The 12144-nt window shown below is 40.4% G+C and overlaps 1 pseudogene; it reads left to right on the plus strand.

The window, feature by feature from the left end:
* Positions 1-4855: 4855 nt before the first annotated feature.
* On the plus strand, positions 4856-5631 carry LOC102847317 (annotated as a pseudogene).
* Positions 5632-12144: the final 6513 nt, after the last annotated feature.

The following is a 12144-nucleotide window of genomic DNA, read 5'->3' on the forward strand; positions in this document are numbered from 1 at the left end:
AATATGCTTTTCCAAAACTAGGAAAGGAAGCAAGTGGGAAGCACAGTATCCCATAGACCACATGAAACTCAGGACCTAGAAAGAGAGAGTAAGAGACTGGACTCTTAGTCCCAGACTCATAATCCCCCTGTTTTGATTTGACCATGACCCAATGCAGCCGCCATAAACCTCTCCACATTTGGGGTGTTGAGTCTTTTCACCCACTTCAGGCAACATGCTCTTGAGATTCTATATTTCCACTTTCTGCTCCAAATGACTCATAACTTCAACTAAGCCCAAGTCAGGACAAAGGGCAGGAAAGTATTTCAAAGATTGTGTTTCCCCAGTCTTCTGATTTTATAGACCGAGTCCAAGTAACTCATCCAAAGTAACTCAGTCTCTAAGAGGATAAGCCAATCAAGACCAGGGACTTGTCTATGTACATACCTGCCCTTCCTATAGGCATCAGACACTATACTAATTTTTTGGTCTAGAGTAAAAGGAAGACAAGCATACATTAAATGCTAAGCATGGTACTAAGAATTTCCATATATGGTTACACATTATTTCCAAAAGATCCCAACCTACCTCACAAATATTTATAACCAGAAAGGGAATTTGGCTCTAATGTTGGTTCTGCCAATTTGTAACTATATTAGATTAGGTATCACATTTCTCCAGATGTTATTCTGCCTCTATCACCTATTGTTGTTGTTGTTGTTGTTATGTACCTTTCAGTCATAACTGACCCAAAGCTACCCTCCAATGGGTTTTCAGATGTAGTTAATTGTACAAGAGGAGAGTATCTATCTTTCTCTGATGGAGAATGTGGCAAACCATATTCTTTTGGGTTGGTAAGGGAATTGTTCACCATTAAGCCACCTGAGCTCACTACTGTCCATGCTACTCTCATTGAGTGTCAGAACAAATGTTGGTCTAGTCTGTAGCACAAACAAATGGATAAAGAAAAAGAAATCTAGATAAGGCAAATGCCTTTCAAAGCAGAACTCATGATGAGCTTCCAGACACCACTCAGTCTAGGTGCTCAGGGAAGCCATGAAGCATCTTCATCTCCCCCTTAATACTTTACCCTTCATCCTAATTTCATGAGAGTCATTCCGTGAGTGAAACCTTTCAAGCTGCTGAAAAAGAAAGCATTGTAGGAGAAACAAAGACCACTTCCCTAGTTTATTTCAGCCTTCCCTCCAAGAACTGAGTCCCTGAGATTCAAATTATTTGGGATTTCTTAATACAAGGCAGGGCTCCTCCCTCAGAGGGAAAGACAAATTACCTTTTAGTGTCTCTTTAGGTTAAGCAAAATTTTGAAAAGCGTGCTCATTCTAGTACTTGGCACTTGAAAATACATGAGCTATGACTCACCAGCCATTTTTTCAAGCCAAGTATTTTTCATTTACTCAGGGCAGGAAAATGGCCAGGGGGGTGGGATGGGGAGGACCCATGTAGCTGATGGCTGAGAAATATCAGACTTTGTTCCAAAAAGGCAAATACAGGGAAGCTCTCAGAGCATATGTTCATGTTCTTGGTGTTTCTCTGGCAGGAGCCTCCTAAATCATTGTGAAATGGCTGCGTTCTGCCTGCCTCGATCATGTATTATGGGGTATTAATAAATAATGGGAGGTTGTAGCACCAAAAGGCGGGAAAACCCAAAGGGGAAGGTGACGCAGAAGCATAATTTAACTAGTCAATGAAAGAAGCTATTAAATCACAGTTAAATTACACTGGCACCAGCAGAAAGAGAAAAAGAAAGAAGGAAAGAAAGAAAAATATTTCTAGCTACAAAAAAATGCTTTAAATAAAATACTGAACTTGCTTTTCTGGCTGGCCGAGGCATCTCCTCATCATAAGGGTAAGAGTCTCACTTTCAATCCTGAGCTCAGGTGGGTATTCTGAGGATACATTTCAAGGTGAACACAGCACTCTTCCTTCCTAAATGAGCTTACATTTACCCCTTGATGCACCGTTTCTGGTCTAAGCACTTGCTGATGGCTTCAGTAGCCAGTTCACTAATGCCATGTCTATTTCCCCATTGACGTCACTGGGCACCCTACTTGGAGATTTCTGCCTTAGAGAGAAATGTAAGTTTCCAAATCTGTGACTTAAAATACATCTTTGTACACACAATACTTCTGTAAGTATCATCACATTCACTAACATTTTGACATTTTCTGTATAATTCTGGTAGGATGTGAATTTCTTCAGAAGAGGGGACAAATCTTATATATTTAGATACCCAGAATTCAGAAAAGAGCAGATAAGTAACTGTTAGATTGGATTAATGAATGAATGAAGGAATGAATAGATGGCTAAGTGGGTGAATGAATGAATCCTTCATCAATGGTTAAGTGACTTGTCAAAGATTGAATTACATAGTTTCTCAGTTGTGACCAGTAGCCAAGCTCTTGGAATCTCAACCCTATGCCCTTTCATCACCACACACTCTCTGTTCAAGGTCACACAACAATCTAGGATCAGAGCGAATATAAAGGACATCTGAAAATCCACACAAGGAAAAAAAACAAAACAGGCACAGTTTTTCTTTATTAGGATTGTTGTTTTGTCAGTGTAACAAACAGTTTCTGAGCATTTGAAGGGCTCTATGTGAAGGAAGTTTCTGGAGTCCCCTGGCAGAAGACCCACACAGGAGCCAGGATACTTCACACTGAGATTCTTCTTTTCTTATTACCAGGGATGTTTGCTTTGGTCTTGGCAGAAAAGCTTACTGTCATTCAAATACTCAGACATGCTTGGGCCCCAAACCCCAGTGGGAGAAGCATGTGTATCAACACGTCAGGGGAATAAAGTCACAGTAGAGTAGATTTGTTTAGACAGGCAGGCTTAGTAGTCTGACAGGGTGTGCAAGACATTCGCCCTGTCCTGCATTTTAAAGAGTTACTTGGCAAACATGTTAGATGTTAGCCAGTAAATAGGTTCATCTGGGGATCCTGATTTGTCAGGAACACAGAAGTTGGTGGTGGTGGTTGTTGTTATATGCCTGTGAGTCACCTGCAACTCATAGCAACCCTATGCACAACAGCCCTAAACCCTGCTCTATCCTGTGCCAATCTCATTGCCTCTGACACACCTACCCCCATTACCCTAATCACTCAATCAATCCGTCTCATAGAGGGTCTTTCTCTCCTGCATTGTCCCTCCACCCTCCCAAGCATGACATCCCTCTCCAAGGATTGGTACCTTCTTGCAACATGTCCAAATTATGTCAGATGAGGCTTTAGAATCCTTGCCTCTAAGGAACAGCCTGGTCTCGCCCTCTCAAAGATGAACCTGTTTGTTCTCCTAGCCGTCCATGGTCTATTCAATACTCTTCTCCAGCACCACAGCTCAAAGGCATCAATTCTCTTTCTAGCATCCCTAGTCATTGTCCACCTTTCTGATGCATAGCAAGTAATTGCAAAGACCATGGTCTGTATCAGGCACACCTTAGTCTCCAGATTGACATCTTTGCTCTTCATTACTTTAGAGAGGTCTCTAACATCCCATTTGCAATACATCTTTTCATTTCCTGGATGCTGGTACCAAGAGTTGATATGGAGCCAAGCAAACTAAAGCTGTTAACAATCTCAATCTCTTCACTATCTATCATGATGCTGCCAATTGGCCCAGTGGTGAGAATCTTCGTCTTCTTTATATTGAGCCTCAATCCATATTGAAGGCTGCTGTCCTTGACCTTCTGTAGCAAGTGCTTCAGGTCCTCATCAGTTTCCCCGCAAGCAGGATTGTGTCATCTGCATAACACAGATTGTTGATGAGTCTCCCTTGGATTATCTTTTTCAAGATAGTGATGGGTCACTTTCCAGGCAGTAAGACCTCAACAAACGTATTTACACCTGGAAGGATCTTCAGACCAGAGAAGAAAATAAGAAGTCTATTTCAAGGGGCTGTAAGAAAGGCCTATTTCCAGCTTATAGGAAATATGGAATGGTAGAAAGAAACGCTGAACAGTGACCAGAAGTGAAGTAGAGAGAAGGTGCTCCACTTACCACTTGCTAAGTAAGTCATTTCAAGGATGGAATTCAACTTCTGCCAGCCTTCATATTAATCTACTAGACTAATTAATCTTCAGTTCAGTTGTAAGTGATGTTAAGAGTCTGTCAAGACAGTTCTGACTCACAGCTCAATAGCTCTGACTCAATATGTACAGCATTATATGTTAACTAGTTCTGCACCATTCTCACAATGGTATCTATGTTTAAGCCCATTGGTAAATCCACTCAATCAATCAATCTTGTTGAATGTCTTCTTATTGGTGATCTTTTGCTTTACAAAGGAGCTCTGGTGGCCTAGTGGCAAGAAGCTGTGCTACAATCAGGAAAGAGTGTGGTTTAAGACCATCAGGTACTTTGCAGGAGAAGGATGGGCAATCTCCCCTCGTGCAATTAACTACCTCTGAAACCCCACCACAGGGTTATCTACAGGTTGGTTCCAACTCTACAGTACATAACAACAGCGGCTTTACAAAGTTTTATATTTTTCTCCAAGGACTGGTCTCTCTTGATAGCATGTCCAAAGTGTATGAGATAATATCTCATCATCCTCGCTTCCAAAGAGAATTCTGATTGTGCTTCCGTCATAGACTGAGTTTCCCCTCCACCACCAAGTTGACATATATTTATATGGCATGTATTTATATTATAGGGAGCTCTGGTGGCCTAGTGGCAAGAAGCTGTGCTGCAATCCCAAAGGCACCTGGTTAGAGGACACCATCTGCTCTGTGGGAAAGGTTGGGCAATCTCTTCCCATGCGATTCATTGCTTCTGAGAACTCACAGAAGGGTTAGCAATGGGTTGGTTCTGACTCGACAGTACAGAACAAAAACATATTTAAATGTCAACTTGGGATGGCCAGGGACAGCGATCAGACCCTGCAGGACCACCAGCAGCCCAACGGCGGAGAACCCTTCCTCATTGGCGTCAGCGGGGGCACAGCCAGCGGCAAGTCATCCGTTTGTGCTAAGATTGTGCAACTCCTGGGACAGAATGAGGTCGACTATCACCAGAAGCAAGTAGTCATCCTTAGCCAGGATAGCTTCTACCGTGCCCTCACTCCAGAGCAGAAGGTCAAAGCCCTGAAGGGCCAGTTCAACTTCGATCACCCGGATGCCTTCGATAATGAACTCATCTTCCAAACACTCAAAGAAATCACAGAAGGGAAAACAGTCCAGATTCCAGTGTATGATTTTGTCACCCATTCCCGGAAAGAGGAAACAGTCACTGTCTACCCTCGATGTTGTGCTTTTTGAGCGGATCCTGGCCTTCTACTCCCAAGAGGTACGAGACCTGTTCCAGATGAAGCTCTTTGTGGATACAGATGCGGGGACACCGGCTCTCCCGCAGAGTATTGAGAGACATCAGCGAGAGAGGACGGGACTTTGAGCAGATTTTATCGCAGTACCTTACCTTCGTCAAGCCTGCCTTTGAGGAATTCTGCTTGCCAACAAAGCAATATGCTGATGTTATTATTCCTAGAGGTGCAGATAATCTAGTGGCCATCAACCTCATCGTGCAGGACATCCTGCATGGTGGACTCTCCAAACGATAGACCAACGGCTATCTCAACGGCTACACCCCTTCACGCAAGAGGCAGGCGTCAGAGTCCAGCAGCCGGCCACATTGACCTCCGCCTTCTGCAGCCCGTCGGCCCGATCTCAAAGGCGACAGGAGGGGAAGGGCTCAGGATGCACCATGGAACTGCACATATCATTACTTAGGAAGTTACTGTATTTAAGAAAACACCATGGAGATGAAATGCCTTGAGATTGTTTTTCCTCCCCTCCCCTTTGGGTTCCTCCCCCCCCCTTTTGTACTTTGGAACAGCAAAATGAAACAGAACTTGATCTTGAGTTTAAATGAGAAACTGTGCCAACTACTACTGGTGATGCCTATGAATCCAATGTGTAAGCAGTTATAAATACATATATATGTATAAATATGAGAAAAAAAACCCAAACAAAAAAAATGTCAACTTGGCTGGGTCATGATTATCAATGGCTTGGCAATTATGTAATGATGTAATTTGGTAGTTATTTAAAAGTTATGTAATAATATAATAACTTTCCATAAAGTAATATACCAGTTATTTTAAGGGGTTGTTGTTGTTGTTGTTGTTGATTTCCATCAAGGCAAACACAATTCATAGTGACCCTATGAACAAAACACCTGTTCTATAACTATTGTTTCTCTGAGTTCATAGAGTTTCCAGAGGAAATAGATGTCACTCCTCAACAACACTGTAACTCCAGTCACAACTCTGATCCTACACAAGGGAAGTTTGCCTGAGATGTGGCTTCCATCACTTTTTACTGCACATAAAAGGAAGGAGAAGAGAGAAGTGAGAGAAAGAGGATTCCCGTATTCAAGGAAGAAGACCACGGAGAGAAAGACATTCTTTTCACCTGGGGGATCCTTGTAAGCCTCTCAAACTCAGAAGAACATCAATGAAAAGATAAATGGATATCTCTAGGGAAGAGATACCAGTTCTACAGATGTTGAAATGACACAAGAAACTTCTCTGTGAACTACAGAAAAAGGGAGTCTTTCTGTAAAGCTACTGTCTTGAATTGGAACATATCACATTCTGAGCTATGAGAAAATAAATTTCAGTTCACTTAAATCATCTAAAGCACTTGCTGTATTTCTGTTACAGCAGTACTGGTGTTGATGGTATGTGCCATCAAGTTGGAACCAACTCATAGCTGACTCTCCAGCAGGTTTCCAGAAGCAGTAAATAACACAGGAAGAGATTGCTCATAATGAAAATATAAAGTGGTACTGCAAGTGGGATGCTATTCTAATGTTGTCATTGTTGTTAGGTGCCATCAAGTGGAACACACCCATAGCGACCCTACGAACAAAAGATCTGAACCCTGTTCTATCCTGTGCCGATCTCACACTTCCTGACACACAAAAGCCCATTGCTTACATCCTAGATTACCATGAAATTACAAATTAAGAACTTGAAAGGCAATTCTATTGAAGAGCAGAATGAAGTGAGTTATAGCATCAGAGACAGTGGAGATGGAGAAAGACAAGAGCAGAATTCAGCAGCAGCAGAACCAGAAGACCAGCTAAAGAAGACATGGGAGCTGACCCACAGAATGAGAAAGCTAAATAGTTTTGGGTGGGAAACTTTTTGGCCATTTAGAGTCTTTCTGAGCCTTTGTTAGAGGAATTAGGATTGCCAACCCAAGGAGTCAGGATTATAAGCACCTTCAGACTAAGACTTAACATGTGGAGTAGTGTGTCTCTGGGTACTTGTTTGTAGATATTAAAAATTCCATGACGCTTGCCCAAGAGGACAGCCAAAGTACAAGTTGAAGAGATATGGAGGATAGAACGCAGAGCTACCTCAGTCATAGAGGGTAACGCCATGACCTCTGAAATCTTAAAGGGTAGAACTACAGCCTACTGGGCCTCAAAGGATGAGACCACAACCTCCTAAGCTTCAAAGAGTCATCTCTTTACCAACCCTGCTCTGGATTATATGGCTTCCATTTACAAGTTCCTTTGTGATGGGGCTGGATCTACTACTCACATATGAGGGTGTGGGTTATCCATTAAGATGGCCTAAATGAGGCCATTCAAATTCAAGCGAGCAGAGTTGCTTTTCCAGTAGATTAGAAAACAGCACTGAAGCTCAGAGGCTGTGAGATCTCCATCCAGAATCCAGAAAGCCTACCAATCCAGAATTGGAAGGGATTGGCCATCGCTCAGATGATCTCAGAAAAGAATATTTTTAAAAAACCTTGAGGGCCAATGTAAATTGTTCTATAAATTGCTTTAGAATTTCATGGCAAAATAAAGAAAAGAGAAAGAATTGCCTGGTGCCTGTTATCCATTTTCCCCCTCTAATTTCTCCAATTCATAACAGAAATATCTACCTTATGCCTATTCTACTACTGTACTTTGGAATCAGATAATTTATATTCGAATTTACAGGTAAAGAGGAATTTTGTTTCAGGATGGAATTTGGACTTCGAATTGACTTAAGACTTTGGTAATAATTGCATAAAAGTGCCTTGCATGTATGACAAGGATATAAATTTTTGGAGATCTAAGTGTAAAGCATTGAGTTGTGGCCCCGAATGTATGTCAAGAGTCAGGAGTCTCAGTAGTCTTCCAGTTGTACTAATGTAATCGGGCAGTTATGTAATGATGAAGTCATGGCCTCCTGATTGATTTAATGCAGTCGATTAGAATTAGTTTCAAGAGAACAAAAGTGAGATGAAACCTTCATTTTGCCACATATCTGATCCAATTTAAGGGGAGGGGTTGTTTCTCTGAAGTATAGTTTGTATCACAGTTCATGTTATACGGGATTAAAAGAGAGAGAAGTAAGCAGAAAAGGAAAGATATTAGAATCACTAAGAAAGAAAAGCTGGAAACATAGTGTCTTCTCTTCATCCAAGAACATTTTGCTAAGAACTTCCTAGACCTACAGTATGCTGACTGAAATATCTCATTCATAAAAGAACAAATATTGAAAAGTACCACTGTTATAAAACAGAATTGACATGGAAGTTGAGGGGAAACTAAGAATAGAGGAGCTAAATAATGAACACTTCATTGGAACAGAAGAAGGAAAGACCTGTTTAAAAAGATTATATGATTAGGCATTATTTGCATGATAACAGTCCAGAATAAGAGGTGTATAGAAAAGTGGAATTATGCAAGGGGAGGAAATTATGCAACAATGAATGAATTTTTTTCTTCCTTTTTTAAAATTTTTATTAATTTTAATGAAAGTTTAGAGACTTTAGACTTTCATTCATTATTGTACTTTTCTCTCTGCCCAACCTCCCCCTCCCCTGCCCCAGTTAGCCCTTGTCTTTAAGAAGTAAATTTCTTTCATTATTATACAATCCCTCCCCCCAAGTCCACTCCACTCCTATTAGGTATTATTGAATTTTTCTTTTAAAAAAGTGAACTGAAGGGAGCTCTGGTGGCCTAGTGGCAAGAAGCTGCACTGCAATCCCAGAGACACACAGTTCAAATCCACCAGATGCTCTGCTAGAGAAGAAGGGAAATCTCCTACTGTACCAGTCAGATCTGATTTAATGGTGCACACACACACACAAAATAATATTTTTTTTTAAAAAAAAGACATTTAAAAAATTAAATAAGGGAGTAAGGAAGATATGCAACAATGAATGAATGAAAATCCAAGTTTTCTGTAAACTTTCATTAAAATTATAATTAAAAAAGAAATCAAACTTCCTGGACCCAAGGGAAGATAGATGCCAAAACATAGAGAGATCTCCAGGAAAACAAGGCCCATAGATGTTGAAATTAAACAAGAATCTTTCCCTAGAGCTCACAGAAAGAGAAAGTTTCCCCCTAGAGCCAGCACCATGATTTAAAACTTTTTTAAAATCTTTCACAACTTTCTAAAGTGTCAAAGATCAATTTCTGCTTGTAAAACTATCGCTAGTGATATGTAAGTTATAGAAACACAGGTAACTAAGAGGGAGGCCTGGCAGTCTAGTTTATAGGGAGTTCCACTGCTAACCCAAAGGCCACACCTCTCTGATGGTTCAAATCCACCAGCAGCTCCTCTGGAGAAAGATAGGCAAACTTTTTCCATGAAGTTTGCAACCTCAAAGATCCAAAAGAGGGTTGCTATGAATCTGTTCTGTCTCAATGGCAATCCAGGAATCAATGAGTGAGTGAGATAATCATCTTTTGAGATGGATTTGTTCATTCTTCCAGCAGTCTTTTCAATATTCTACACAAGCACCATAACTCAAAACCATTACTTCTTCTTCAGTAATCCTTATTCATCTTTCACATGCAAATGTTGATGTTGTTATGTTCTATCACACCGACCAGTACTTATAACACCCATATGAACTATGGATCTGAATTCTGCCTTACCTGGTGCCATCTTCACCATCTCTGATATTCTTGAGCTCATGGTTATAGTCACTATGTCAATCCATTTTGTTAAGGGTTTTCCTCTCTTACACTGACCTTCCACTTTTCATAGCATAATGTCCTTTTCCAAAGACTGGCCCCTCTTCGTAATATGCCCAAAGTATATAAGATGAAGCTTCACCCTCCTTGCTTCAAAGAAACACCGTAGTTATACTTTCTCAAAGACGTAGTTGTTTGTTCTTTTGACAGTCTATGGGATATTCAGTTCTCTTCTTCAACAACACAACTGAAAGGCATTGATTCTTCTTTTGTCATCCTTAGTCGTTGGCAACTTTCAGGTGCATAAGAAATAATTGGAAAAAATCATGGCTTAGATTAGGTGCACTTTAGCCTTTAAACTAACATCTTTGTTCCTTTGTACTTAGAAGATGTCCTTGACAGCAGCTTTTACCAGTGCAACACATTTTTTTGATTTCTTGACTGCTGGTAACAAGGGTGTTAATTATGGGTCCAAGTAAAGTGAAATCATTGACAATTTCAATTATTTCTTCACTGTAATATTCGAGAGTACTGGTGGCCTAGCAGTAAGAAGCTGCCCTGCAATCCCAAAGAAATGAGGTTCCAATCCACCAGTTGCTCCACAGGAAAAAAATGGGCAATCTCCTTGTGTGCAATCAAATTGCCTCTGAAGACCCACTAAAGGATGGTCAGGTAAGGGACAGTTCCAACTCGCCAGTACTTAACAACAATTATTACGTTGCCTGTTGGCCCAGTGGTAAGGAGTTTTGTTTTCTTGCTATTGAGATGCAATTCACATTGCATATGAGGTAGTGCAAAATGTCATTACTAGAATCAGGCATATCTAAGCCCTCAATATAACTCAATATAATAGAAATTCTGCTACCCTAAATGACTTAACCAAGATATTAAAGAAAAGAAGAGTTCTATAGATGCAGATGATTCTATTCCCTTATGATAGCTTTACAAACTGTCAGGGATACAAGTTCCTTTTATCTGGTTGCTCAAACTTCTCCAATCCATACATAGTTTATAACATAGAGATAAAAATGGCATTTCAACTTCAGTCACACTTAGCCTAAATTCTAGCTGTCAGGTAGAAGGAAAGTATACTGACCTCCTAAGGGTACTTCTCAGAAGTTACATCTAATCTTTAATTTCATATTCTACTGGCCACAGCTTAATCACCTGGCCATATCGCTGTACAAGGAAGGGCTGGGAAGTGCAGTCTTTATTCTTAGCAGTTACATGCCCAGCTATAAAGAAAGAAAGAAAGGGAGAGACACACGCATGTTAGAAAACTTAAAATAAGCCAAACAAAAGGTCATTTTGGGAACTCTAGTGGTGTACTGGATAAGGAGTAAGTGCTGCTGACCCAGAAGTAGGTGGTTCAAAGCTCAGAGGGAGAAAAATGGACAATCTTTTCCTCTGTGATTTACTGCCTTTGAAAACTCTCTAGATGGACAGTTATGAGTTGTTTCTGACTCAAAAGCAAAGAATGGGTGAGTGAATGGACACAATGCACACTAAAAAAACTGTAGCGCTTTAAATGAAGTTCCTCAATTCCTGAAGGAATGCACACTCCCATGAATATGCTAAACCTGGGTGCTTAACAAGTGCACTATCTCATAACTTCTCTTAGTAAGAATTGATGTATATTTTTAAACAAAAGTCTGATTTCATGAAAAATAGTATTAAGTTTCCTTACAAAAAATTCTTAATATTATGGGTAGGCCCCACCAGAAGGTGGAGCTTATATACTCACCACTCCATCTTTTCAAAAGCACAATTGACTTAGTGATGATCCATTCATAAAAATAACTGAAAACCTCAAATTACTGCTGTCGTCAGAAGTGTCAAGTCAGCTGACCTCTCCAAAAAGGTTTTAGAGGCTGCAAGTCACACAGGAGGAGACTGTCTATCTCTCTCCCAAGGAACTGTTTATGAATTCTAACCACCAGATGGATGACACCTTTGAGTTAGCTGTGCAACTCTCCATGGATTGTGCCACCAGAGTACTGCAAAAATGGAATGAAAAACAATGATATGGAACTTTATAACAGAGAAACTTGGCAAGCTGTACTGTAACAAAGTGATTAAGATTTACATCAGCAGTAAAGCCATGTATCAGACCCTGATATATTATAATGAGAAAAGGCCTTTACTTCACCTCCATGACACTTTTTTCCAAAAAAAACTGTAATCACAGTAATATATACATATATATATATATATGTAT

This window comes from Elephantulus edwardii, unplaced genomic scaffold, assembly GCF_000299155.1.
Source record: "Elephantulus edwardii isolate Elephantulus edwardi_28Jun2011 unplaced genomic scaffold, EleEdw1.0 scaffold00063, whole genome shotgun sequence".
Classification (NCBI taxonomy): domain Eukaryota; kingdom Metazoa; phylum Chordata; class Mammalia; order Macroscelidea; family Macroscelididae; genus Elephantulus; species Elephantulus edwardii.